Genomic DNA, 12,458 nt, shown 5'->3' on the forward strand with positions numbered 1-12,458 from the left:
ACTCCTCCCTGTATTTAACCTTCTGCCATTGTCCTTGCCCACAGAGAAGTTTCACCTCTTGGCTTGTTTAATTACGGCACGTGTTTCACAGTCATGAGTAACCTGCGCAATAGTGTCCATAGTTAAGTCCACCCCTCGGTCTCCGGCCCACTTATATGTCACATCTGTTTCCTGATGGCCCGAGGTCTCATGAGCCCATCGAGCTAGAAATAACTCACCCTTATTCTGCCAGTCCAAGTCAATTTGAGCAACCTCAATTCTGGCAGCTCAATCTGCCTGATGGTTGTTCTGTTGTCCTTCAGTAGCCCGACTCTTGGGCACGTGTGCATCCACATGACGCACCTTTACAACCGTACCTTCGGGTTTCAATGTCTTTCCACAGTCCAGCAGCCCAGATAGGTTTACCCCTCTGTTGCCAGTTACTTTTTTCCCACTGCTGTAAGCACACCCATAAGGCATTTGCCACCATCCATGAGTCAGTATAAAGATAAAGCATTGGCCACCTCTCCCATTCAGCAACATCAAAGGCCAGCTGGACAGCCTTTACCTCTGCAAACTGACTTGATTCTCCTTTACCTTCAGTAGCCTCTGCAACCTGTTGTGTGGGGCTCCATTTGCGATGCTTCCCTACGATGTGACATGATCCATCAGAGAACAGGGCATATTTCTTTTCATTTTCTGGAAGCTCGTTGTATGGTGGGGCCTCTTTAGCACGTGAATCCCACCTGTGGCGCAAGTGGTAGAAGTGCCGCTCTGCTACACAGGAGGCTCGAATCCCGGGGGGTTGGACTCGATGATCTCTAAGGTCCCTTCCAACCTGCACGAGACTATGATACTATGATACTATGACACCTCTTCTGCTGCTGATGTTCCAAACTTTTTACCTTCAGGCCAGTCCATGATCACCTCTAGGATCCCTGGAAGGCTGAGGTTCCCCATCTGAGCTCATTGTGTAATCAGCACAATCCACTTGCTCCAGGTGGCATCAGTAGCATGATGGGTGGAGGGAACCTCTCCTTTGTACATCCAGTTCAGCACTGACAGTCGAGGTGCCAGAAGGAGCTGTGTTTCAGTACCAACTACTTCGGAAGCAGCCTGAATCCCCTCATACGCAGCTAAGATCTCCTTCTCAGTTGGAGTGTAGCACTCTTCGGACTCCTTGTATGCTCAACTCCAAAATCCCAGGGGTCAGCCTCAGGTCTCTGCTGAGGCTCTTTGCCACAAACTTCGAGTGGGACATTTCTCTCCAGCAGCAGTGTAGAGGATGTTCTTTACATCCTGTCCCATCCGTACTGGCCCCAGGGCCACGGCACAGGGTACCTCCTGTTTAATCTGCTCAAAAGCCTTCTGCTGTTCAGGGCCCTATCCAAAACTAATCTTCTTCTGTGTTACCTGATAAAGGTGTAGGGCTGTAGTTTGGAACGTGCATCCTCCAAAAGCCTACTACACCCAGGAAAGACTGTGTCTCATTCTTGCTAGTTGATGTAGACATGGCAGTGAGTTTTTCGATCACATCAGTTGGGATGTGACTATGTCCATCCTGCTACTTTATACCTAGGAACTGAATTTCCTGGGCAGGCCTTTTGCTTTGCTTAATAGCTTGTAGAAGAATTTGGTTTATTTGCTCTTATTTTGTGAAAAAGTCCTCTGCTGTATCGCCCCTCACAACAATGTCATTAATGTACTTCAGGTGTTCAGGTGCACCACCCTGTTCCAGTACAATTTGGACCAACCTATGGCAAATGGTTGGGCTGTGTATCCACCCCTGGGGCAAACGGTTCCAAGTATACTGAATGCCCCTCCAGGTGAAGGCAAACTGTGGCCTACTGACGTATCTGCAAATTAACCTGACTTATCCCAGGACCTTGACTTTCCGGGGGAGAGACACAAACACGGATGCCATGATGTCTTCTCTCATTTTTTCGCTGCGTCACACTCCTTATATACCATCCTAAATCCTGTGCAGACACGTATACCCTCTACGCAAAGCCCGATGCACGCGAGAGAGCCTCTACACACACCTAACTAAACCCCCCACCCACTAACTCTTAATCTGCAGGCCTTACTCAGCTATTCTAGAACACTCCATCTACTCAGAACTACTGTATGCACTCATAAATCCTTGCAAAGACAGCTTAGTACCCCAACAGCCGACATTCTGCAGCCAAAGGAATGGAGAAGAAGGCATTAGCAATGTCAGTGGTGGCATACCATTTGGCTGCTTTTGACTCCAGCTCGTACTGGAGTTCCAACATGTCCCGCTGTCATGGTTTGAATGAAAAATCCACCTGCGTCCGTGACAGGGGGCCGTGGGCCCCAGAGGGGCCCTAGGCCGAAAGGAAAAAGTTAATTAGGAAAAGAAAACAGCGGCAACGATCTAAGGAGGCACACTTATTTACTAAATACTATATCGAAATACCGGATAACACAATATAATACAGTATAATTCAAAATTGAAAATTGAGCTAATGAATCAAGCAAAATACGAGAGAGAATGAGTCCCGTAACTGAGAGGCCTACTGTGAACCTAGGCGAACGGCTGAAGGCTCCCACACACTCCCCTGAACGCCAGAACTCGAAAGACGTCAGTCTAGTCTGCGACAGAGTTAATATAGAGTCCAGGTCCCGTGACCTATCGTGTTGTTCTCTGGGAGATGTAGCCTTCTTCTGTAAGTTGCAGATTCAGTAAAATTATTCATGCTTTATATGATGTTATGATGTGGAATACTGATAGCAAAATTACAAAATTATTAAACCATGACATTCCACCCCTTATTCTACATCATTACATTATGTTTATACATACATACACACTCATACGTATAGTTGTGAGTAATCAGCAACCTTATTTTCTTGACAATTTATATTTATTCCATACAAATCCCTAAGTTGAGAACAAAACTCTATAACCTAACCTACTATTTATTAATTTTGAGAAAATGGCAAAACTGCCAGAAAAAGGAAAACACATCAGCGGTGGAGGAGAAAGGCAGAGCTAGTAGGGCGTCCCCCACATCAAGGTGCACTCATCCTTTCCCAGCCACCACAGCAGTTTTCCCTTTGACTTATACTTCTTTCCATGTGTGCTCTACACATGCATGGCCAGTGCACGATATAGAGTCCAGATGGAAAAACTTGCTTACAAAATGCCCAATTAAGGTATATAGAGAAAAAAGTGTTTCCTTAACATTAATCCACTCTATCTTAAGTCCTGTACCTAATTGAACTATTCTGTACCTAATTGAAATATTTTCTGAGACTCTACCTATATATCTACAGGAAAATCATTGGCTGCACTCCCCCAACATCAAATTCCCTTGTGGTACACATTGGACATTCCCATTTTTGTCCATCACCCACCACGTGCACCCAGGTCCCTGGGCAAAGACAGTACCCCGGAGAGGTTTGCCCTTTCCAGACGCTGGAAGGACCCAAACTGTTTTTCCCAACAAACTCTTTATGTGTACTACAGGAACCTTATCTCCCTCCACGGTACGTAGGGAGCTGGATTGGTTAGGACCATTACGATTACTAGATCCTCGAGTGTTGACCAACCAGGTGGCTTCTGCTAAATGGTTCTCCCAGTTTTTGTACGTTCCACCACCCATTGCTTTCAACATAGTTTTCAACAACCCATTGAATCGTTCAATCTTACCAGAAGCTGGTGCATGATAGGGAATATGGTAAATCCACTCAATGCCATGATTTTTGGCCCAAGTGGTTACAAGAGAATTTTTGAAATGAGTCCCATTATCTGATTCAATTCTTTCTGGAGTGCCATGCCGCCACAGGATTTGCTTTTCCAACCCTAATATGGTGCTTCGGGCGGTAGCATGGGGTACTGCGTATGTTTCAAGCCACCCAGTGGTTGCTTCCACCATGGTGAGTACATAACGCTTACCATTGCGAGATCGTGGCAAGGTGATATAATCAACCTGCCATGCCTCTCCATATTTATACTTTTGCCATCGCCCTTCCCCCCAAAAAGGTTTCATCCTCTTGGCTTGTTTAATTATGGCGCATGTTTCACAGTCATGAATAACTTGAGCAATAGCGTCCATAGTTAAGTCCACCCCTCGGTCTCTGGCCCACTTGTATGTCGCATCCCTTCCTTGATGACCTGAAGTCTCGTGGGCCCACCGAGCTAGGAATAATTCACCCTTGTTCTGCCAATCCAAGTCTATTTGAGCCACCTCAATTTTGGCAGCTCGATCAACCTGATGGTTATTTTTATGTTCTTCAGTAGCCTTACTTTTAGGCACATGAGCATCTACATGGCGCACCTTTACAACAATGTTCCTTATTCGGGCAGCAATGTCTTTCCACAGTCCAGCAGCCCAAACAGGTTTACCCTTTCGTTGCCAATTATCATCTTCCCACTGTTGCAACCACCCCCATAAGGCATTTGCCACCATCCATGAATCAGTATAAAGATGAAGCATTGGCCACCTCTCCCGTTCAGCTACATCTAAAGCCAGCTGAACAGCCTTTACCTCTGCGAATTGACTTGATTCTCCTTTACCTTCAGTGGCCTCTGCAACTTGTCGTGTGGGGCTCCATACAGCAGCTTTCCATCTGCGATGCTTCCCTACAATACGACATGATCCATCTGTGAATAGGGCAAATTTCTTTTCGTTTTCTGGTAGCTCATTGTATGGTGGTGCCTCTTTAGCACGTGATACCTCTTCTGTAGGTGGTTTTTCAATTTTTTTACTCTCAGGCCAGTCCATGATCACTTCTAGAATTCCAGGACGGCTGAGTTTTCCCATTCGAGCTCGTTGAGTAATTAATGAAATCCACTTACTCCAAGTGGCATCAGTAGCATGATGGGTGGAGGGAACCTGTCCTTTAAACATCCAGTTTATTACTGGCAAGCGAGGTGCTAGAAGAAGCTGAACCTCTGTCCCAACTACTTCAGAAGCAGCCCGAACCCCCTCATACACGGCTAAGATCTCCTTCTCAGTCGGAGTGTAGCGCTCCTCAGACCCTTTATATGCTCGACTCCAGAATCCTAGGGGTCGGCCTCGGGTCTCTCCTGAGGCTCTTTGCCACAAACTCCAAGTGGGACCTTTCTCTCCAGCAGCAGTGTAGAGGATGTTCTTCACATCCTGTCCCGTCCGTACTGGCCCCAAGGCCACGGCACGGGCTATCTCTTGTTTTACCTGCTCAAAAGCCTGCTGCTGCTCAGGACCCCATGAGAAATTATTCTTCTTCCGTGTTACCTGATAGAGGGGGCTCACTATGTGGCTGTAGTTTGGGACATGCATTCTCCAAAAGCCCACTACTCCCAGAAAAGATTGGGTCTCTGTTTTGTTGGTGGGCGGAGACATAGCAGTGATTTTGTCAATCACATCTGCTGGGATGTGACGACGTCCATCTTGCCATTTTATACCTAAGAACTGGATTTCCTGGGCAGGCCCCTTCACCTTGCTGCTCTTAATGGCAAAACCAGCTTGCAAGAGAATTTGGATTATCTGTTTTCCTTTCTGGAAAACCTCTGCTGCTGTATGGCCCCACACTACAATATCATCAATATACTGCAAGTGCTCAGGAGCATTACCCTGTTCCAAGACAGCTTGGATCAACCCATGGCAAATGGTTGGGCTGTGCTTCCACCCTTGAGGTAAACGGTTCCAGGTATACTGAATACCTCTCCAGGTAAAAGCAAACTGTGGCCTACATTTTGCAGCCAATGGGATGGAAAAGAAGGCATTAGCAATGTCAATGGTGGCATACCACCTAGCTTCTTTTGACTCCAACTCATACTGGAGTTCTAGCATGTCTGGTACAGCAGCACATAATGGAGGTGTGACTTCATTCAGGCCACGGTAATCCACCGTCAGCCTCCATTCTCCACTGGTTTTACGCACTGGCCATATGGGGCTGCTAAAAGGCAAGTGAGTTTTGCTAATCACTCCCTGATTCTCTAATTGGCGAATTAGCTTGTGAATGGGGAGCAATGAGTCCCTATTGGTGCAGTACTGCCGTCTGTGAACCACTCTGGTGGCAATTGGTACCTCTTGATCTTTTACCTGGAGCAACCCCACAGCAGAAGGATCATCTGACAGACCAGGTAAAGCTGACAGCTGCTTAACACCGTTTGTGTTAACAGCAGCTATCCCAAAGGCCCATCGATACCCCTTGGGATCCTTAAAATATCCCATCCTAAGGTAATCGATTCCCAGTATACATGGAGCCTCTGGACCAGTCACAATAGGGTGTCTCTGCCAGTTTTTACCAGTGAGGCTTATTTCGGCCTCCAACATAGTCAATTCTTGGGAACCCCCAGTCACTCCATGTATATATATTGGTTGTGTCCCTTGGTGACTTGAGGGCATTAGGGTGCATTGTGCACCAGTGTCCACCAAGGCTTTGTATTTCTGTGGTTGAGATGTGCCAGGCCACTTAATCCACACAGTCCAGTATACTCTATTGTCCCTTTCCCGCCCCTGGCTGGGGGCAGGGCCCCTCTATTGTTTACCTCGGTGGCTTGCAGCAACTGGAACTCTCCCCTTCTTGGAAGAGTTCACCATGGTAGTTATTTCACCTTGTAATTCTTTCACTCATGCCTGAAGTGCAGAAGTGGATGAATTACACCATTTCTTCATGTCTTCCCCATGACAACAGAGGAAATACAACAAGGCAAGACGTGTAGGCTCATCGTTGATTCGAGGTGACTTATCATTGTCATTTGCTTGAATAAGAGGACGTCTCTTTTTTATGGTTGAGATTTTCAATGATACAGGTCGAGAGGAACTCATGTTGTTTAGCTTTCTCAATAGGCGATCGTGGAAATCCTGGTCTCCATCATCTTGTACCACCATGGATTCATCTACATCAGGCACATTAGCCAATTTGTCAATAATATCACTTTGTGTTCCCTCCATCTTGTTTAATCTTTCCACAATTTTGACAATGGCTGAAGTATACAGATTAATTTCTGTAGCGCTTATAAATAATTCAAGTTCCTGAAGTCTGCCAATTAGTTCATTCACCAGGGGTTTCCTTTCCCCTTGGCCATATACTAATGCAAGTGCACTGGCATGCTTTTCTGGAGCTGCTTTTGTAAAGTCACGCCACATTTGTCGTGGAACGCGGACTGCTTCAGGATCATGTAATTGGTTTGGATCGCTACGATTGAAGTGGGGGCTGTATAGCATTTCCACCAGAGCACTTTCTCTCAAAAATTGGATACCTTTCTCTATATCAGTGCATTTCTTTTTCTCAGGCTCCAAGTCCCATTTAAAGGGGAATCTATCCTTTACTGCTATCAACATCTGCTTCCAGAGGGTGTAGGACTGATTTTGGCATGTGCCAATACCTCTGTCCACACGTGAGTCCATGGAAATGCTACCCAGTTGGTGAGCTTCGCTGCCATCGAGCCACGCACTGTTGGCACCATTGTCCCAGCAGCGAAGTAACCAAGTGACCATATTTTCTTTTGGCTGACGTGCGAAATCCTTTCTTAGATCTCGAATTTCACTCAGTTTAAAAGATTGATCAATAATGGTCCTAATACTTTGCTCGCCTTTTGCTCTATCAAGAGTCCCAGGTGTTGATGGTGGCAACTGTGTTGATGAGGATGCCCCATCTAGAAGTTTGGACTTGAGAAATTCTCGTAAAGAAAATCTAGCTTTTGGCTCCTCTTCAGACTCTGACCCTGACCCTTGTGCTATTTCTTCCAGGTAACCCTCCTTCTTTTTCCTCTATCCTAACTTCCTCTGCTCCTCTAACCTCTTCTGCTCCTCTAACATCTTCTTATACTGCTCTAACTTCCTCTGCTCCTCCAACTTCATCTGCTCCTCCAACTTCTTCTGCTCCTCTAACATCTTTTTATACCCCTCTAACATGCTCTTCTCCTCCAACTTCCTCTGGTCTTCTGACTCCCCCTGCTCTCCTGAGTCCCCTGCTCTCCTGAGTCCTGCTCTCCTAACTCCCTCCGCTCTTCTAACTCCTTCTGCATTTTCTCTAACTGAGTTGAAACTTGTTTTGTCTTTCGCCCTCTTACAGGGGCAACCAACGTTGTATCTGGTGTCCCCGATGGTTGGTCCAATTGGACTACATGTGCCCCCGGTGCCTGGTCAAATTGGACTACATGCACCCACAGTGGCTGGCCAAATTGGACTACATGTGCCCCCAATGGCTGGTCAAATTGGACTACATGTGCCCCTGGTAGTTGGTTAAATACATTCAGCTCACCCCGGAGGGCACATAGCTGGTCTCAGAGAGCATTCCGCTCGAACTGGACGGCACCGAGCTCAGTCTGGAGGGTGTCATAATTGGACTGGAGAGTGTTGTACCCGAACCGGAGGACGTTATGCTCGGCCCGGAGGGCATTGTGCTCAGTCTGGAGAGTGTTGTGCTCAGTCCGGAGAGCATTGTGCTCAGTCTGAAGAGTGTTATGCTCGGACCGGAGGGCGTTATGCACACACTGAAGAGTGTTGTGCTCAGACTGGAGGGTGTCGCAGTTGGGTTGGAAGGCATCGTGCTTGGACTGGAGGGTGCCACGCTCGGACTGGAGGGTGTCATACTTGGACTGGAGAGTGTTGTACTCGGACCGGAGGGCACTGTGCTTAGTCTGGAGAGTATTGTGCTCGGTCCGGAGGGCATTGTGCTCAGTCAGTAAACCATGACAGGTTCCCGTAGTACACATAAAGAATGTGTTGGGAAAAACAGTTTGGGTCCTTCCAGTGTCTGGAAAGGGCAAATCTCTCCAGGGTACTGTCTTTGCCCAGGGACCTGGGTGCACGTGGTGGGTGATGGACAAAAATGGGAATGTCCAGTGTGTACCACAAGGGAATTTGATGTTGGGGGAGTGCAGCCAATGATTTTCTTGTAGATATATAGGTAGAGTCTCAGAAAATGTTTGACGAATGTCCAATTAGGTACAGGACTTAAGATAGAGTGGATTAATGTTAAGGAAACACTTTTTTCTATATACCTTAATTAGGCATTCTGTAAGCAAGTTTTCCATCTGGACTCTATATCGTGCACTGGCCATGCATGTGTAGAGCACACATGGAAAGAAGTATAAGTCAAAAGGAAATCTGCATTGGCGGCTGGGAAAGGATGAGTGCACCTTGATGTGGGGGACGCCCTACTAGCGCTGCCTTTCTCCTCCACTGCTGACATGTTTTCCTTTTTCAGGCAGTTTGGCCATTTTTCTCAAAATTAATAAATAATAGTGGGTTAGGTTATAGAGTTTTGTTCTCAACTTAGGGATTTGTATGGAATAAATATAAATTGTCAAGAAAATAAGGTTGCTGATTACTCACAACTATACGTATGAGTGTGTATGTATGTATAAACATAATGTAATGATGTAGAATAAAAGGTGGAATGTAATGGTTTAATAATTTTGTAATTTTGCTATCAGTATTCCACATCATAACATCATATAAAGCATGAATAATTTTACTGAATCTGCAACTTACAGAAGAAGACTACATCTCCCAGAGAGCAACACGATAGGTCACGGGACCTGGACTCTATATTAACTCTGTCGCAGACTAGACTGACGTCTTTCGAGTTCTGGCGTTCAGGGCAGTGTGTGGGAGCCTTCAGCCGTTTGCCTAGATTCACAGTAGGCCTCTCGGTTACGGGACTCATTCTCTCTCCTATTTTGCTTGATTCATTAGCTCAATTTTCAATTTTCAATTATACTGTATTATATTGTGTTATCCGGTATTTCGATATAGTATTTAGTAAATAAGTGTGCCTCCTTAGATCGTTGCCGCTGTTTTCTTTTCCTAATTAATTTTTCCTTTCGGCCTAGGGCCCCTCTGGGGCCCACGGCCCCCTGTCACGGACGCTGGTGGATTTTTCGTTCAAACCGTGACAGCGGGACATGTTGGAACTCCAGTACGAGCTGGAGTCAAAAGCAGCCAAATGGTATGCCACCACTGACATTGCTAATGCCTTCTTCTCCATTCCTTTGGCTGCAGAATGTCGGCTGTTGGGGTACTAAGCTGTCTTTGCAAGGATTTATGAGTGCATACAGTAGTTCTGAGTAGATGGAGTGTTCTAGAATAGCTGAGTAAGGCCTGCAGATTAAGAGTTAGTGGGTGGGGGGTTTTGTTAGGTGTGTGTAGAGGCTCTCTCGCGTGCATCGGGTTTTGCGTAGAGGGTGTACGTGTCTGCACAGGATTTAGGATGGTATATAAGGAGTGTGACGCAGCGAAAAAATGAGAGAAGACATCATGGCATCCATGTTTGTGTCTCTCCCCCGGATAGTCAAGGTCCTGGGATAAGTCAGGTTAATTTGCAGATACGTCAGTAGGCCACAGTTTGCCTTCACCTGGAGGGGCATTCAGTATACTTGGAACCGTTTGCCCCAGGGGTGGATACACAGCCCAACCATTTGCCATAGGTTGGTCCAAACTGTACTGGAACAGGGTGGTGCTCCTGAACACCTGAAGTACATTAATGACATTGTTGTGAGGGGCGATACAGCTGATGACGTTTTCACAAAAGGAGAGCAAATAAACCAAATTCTTTTACAAGCTATTAAGCAAAGCAAAAGGCCTGCCCAGGAAATTCAGTTCCTAGGTATAAAGTAGCAGGATGGACATAGTCACATCCCAACTGATGTGATCGAAAAACTCACTGCCATGTCTACATCAACTAGCAAGAATGAGGCACAGTCTTTCCTGGGTGTAGTAGGCTTTTGGAGGATGCACGTTCCAAACTACAGCCCTACACCTTTATCAGGTAACACAGAAGAAGATTAGTTTTGGATAGGGCCCTGAACAGCAGAAGGCTTTTGAGCAGATTAAACAAGAGGTACCCTGTGCCGTGGCCCTGGGGCCAGTACGGATGGGACAGGATGTAAAGAGCATCCTCTACACTGCTGCTGGAGAGAAAGGTCCCACTCGAAGTTTGTGGCAAAGAGCCTCAGGAGAGACCTGAGGCTGACCCCTGGGATTTTGGAGTTGAGCATACAAGGAGTCCGAAGAGTGCTACACTCCAACTGAGAAGGAGATCTTAGCTGCGTATGAGGGGATTCAGGCTGCTTCCGAAGTAGTTGGTACTGAAACACAGCTCCTTCTGGCACCTCGACTGTCAGTGCTGAACTGGATGTACAAAGGAGAGGTTCCCTCCACCCATCATGCTACTGATGCCACCTGGAGCAAGTGGATTGTGCTGATTACACAACGAGCTCAGATGGGGAACCTCAGCCTTCCAGGGATCCTAGAGGTGATCATGGACTGGCCTGAAGGTAAAAAGTTTGGAACATCAGCAGCAGAAGAGGTGTCATAGTATCATAGTATCATAGTCTCGTGCAGGTTGGAAGGGACCTTAGAGATCATCGAGTCCAACCCCCCGGGATTCGAGCCTCCTGTGTAGCAGAGCGGCACTTCTACCACTTGCGCCACAGGGGGGATTCACGTGCTAAAGAGGCCCCACCATACAACGAGCTTCCAGAAAATGAAAAGAAATATGCCCTGTTCTCTGATGGATCATGTCACATCGTAGGGAAGCATCGCAAATGGAGCCCCACACAACAGGTTGCAGAGGCTACTGAAGGTAAAGGAGAATCAAGTCAGTTTGCAGAGGTAAAGGCTGTCCAGCTGGCCTTGGCTGTTGCTGAGTGGGAGAGGTGGCCAATGCTTTATCTTTATACTGACTCATGGATGGTGGCAAATGCCTTATGGGGGTGCTTACAGCAGTGGGAAAAAAGTAACTGGCAACGGAGGGGTAAACCTATTTGGGCTGCTGGACTGTGGAAAGACATTGAAACCCGAAGGTACGGTTGTAAAGGTGCGTCATGTGGATGCACACGTGCCCAAGAGTCGGGCTACGGAAGGACAACAGAACAACCATCAGGCAGATTGAGCTGCCAGAATTGAGGTTTCTCAAATTGACTTGGACTGGCAGAATAAGGGTGAGTTATTTCTAGCTCGATGGGCTCATGAGACCTCGGGCCATCAGGGAAGAGATGTGACATATAAGTGGGCCGGAGACCGAGGGGTGGACTTAACTATGGACACTATTGCGCAGGTTACTCATGACTGTGAAACACGTGCCGTAATTAAACAAGCCAAGAGGTGAAACTTCTCTGTGGGCAAGGACAATGGCAGAAGGTTAAATACAGGGAGGAGTGGCAGGTTGATTATATCACCTTGCCACCATCTCACAATTGAATAGTGAAAAAAGACCGCATAGTAGATGAAAAGGGAACACTTTGCTACAGAAAGGGAAAGGGGGCCTCACTAAGGCAAAGGGTAGTTACAGATAGATAGTTTATGTTAAGGGGGGGCAGAGAGGGGGAATTGCAGACACTAATTTTGAGAAAACAAGGAGATGAAGGCCATGAAGAGAAGGGTGGAAGAGCCCCAGAACAGTGTGGTGATTAGATGTCCACAGAGCAAGCTGGAATGAGTTTGGGGGGTGCCCCTCCCGCAGGGTCGAAAGTTTACAGCGAGGAAGATGATGAGCCTTCATCCCACAACCACCCC

The sequence above is a fragment of the Coturnix japonica genome, chromosome 28 (assembly GCF_054131305.1).
Source record: "Coturnix japonica strain WE chromosome 28, WE-NBRP24, whole genome shotgun sequence".
Classification (NCBI taxonomy): Eukaryota; Metazoa; Chordata; class Aves; order Galliformes; family Phasianidae; genus Coturnix; species Coturnix japonica.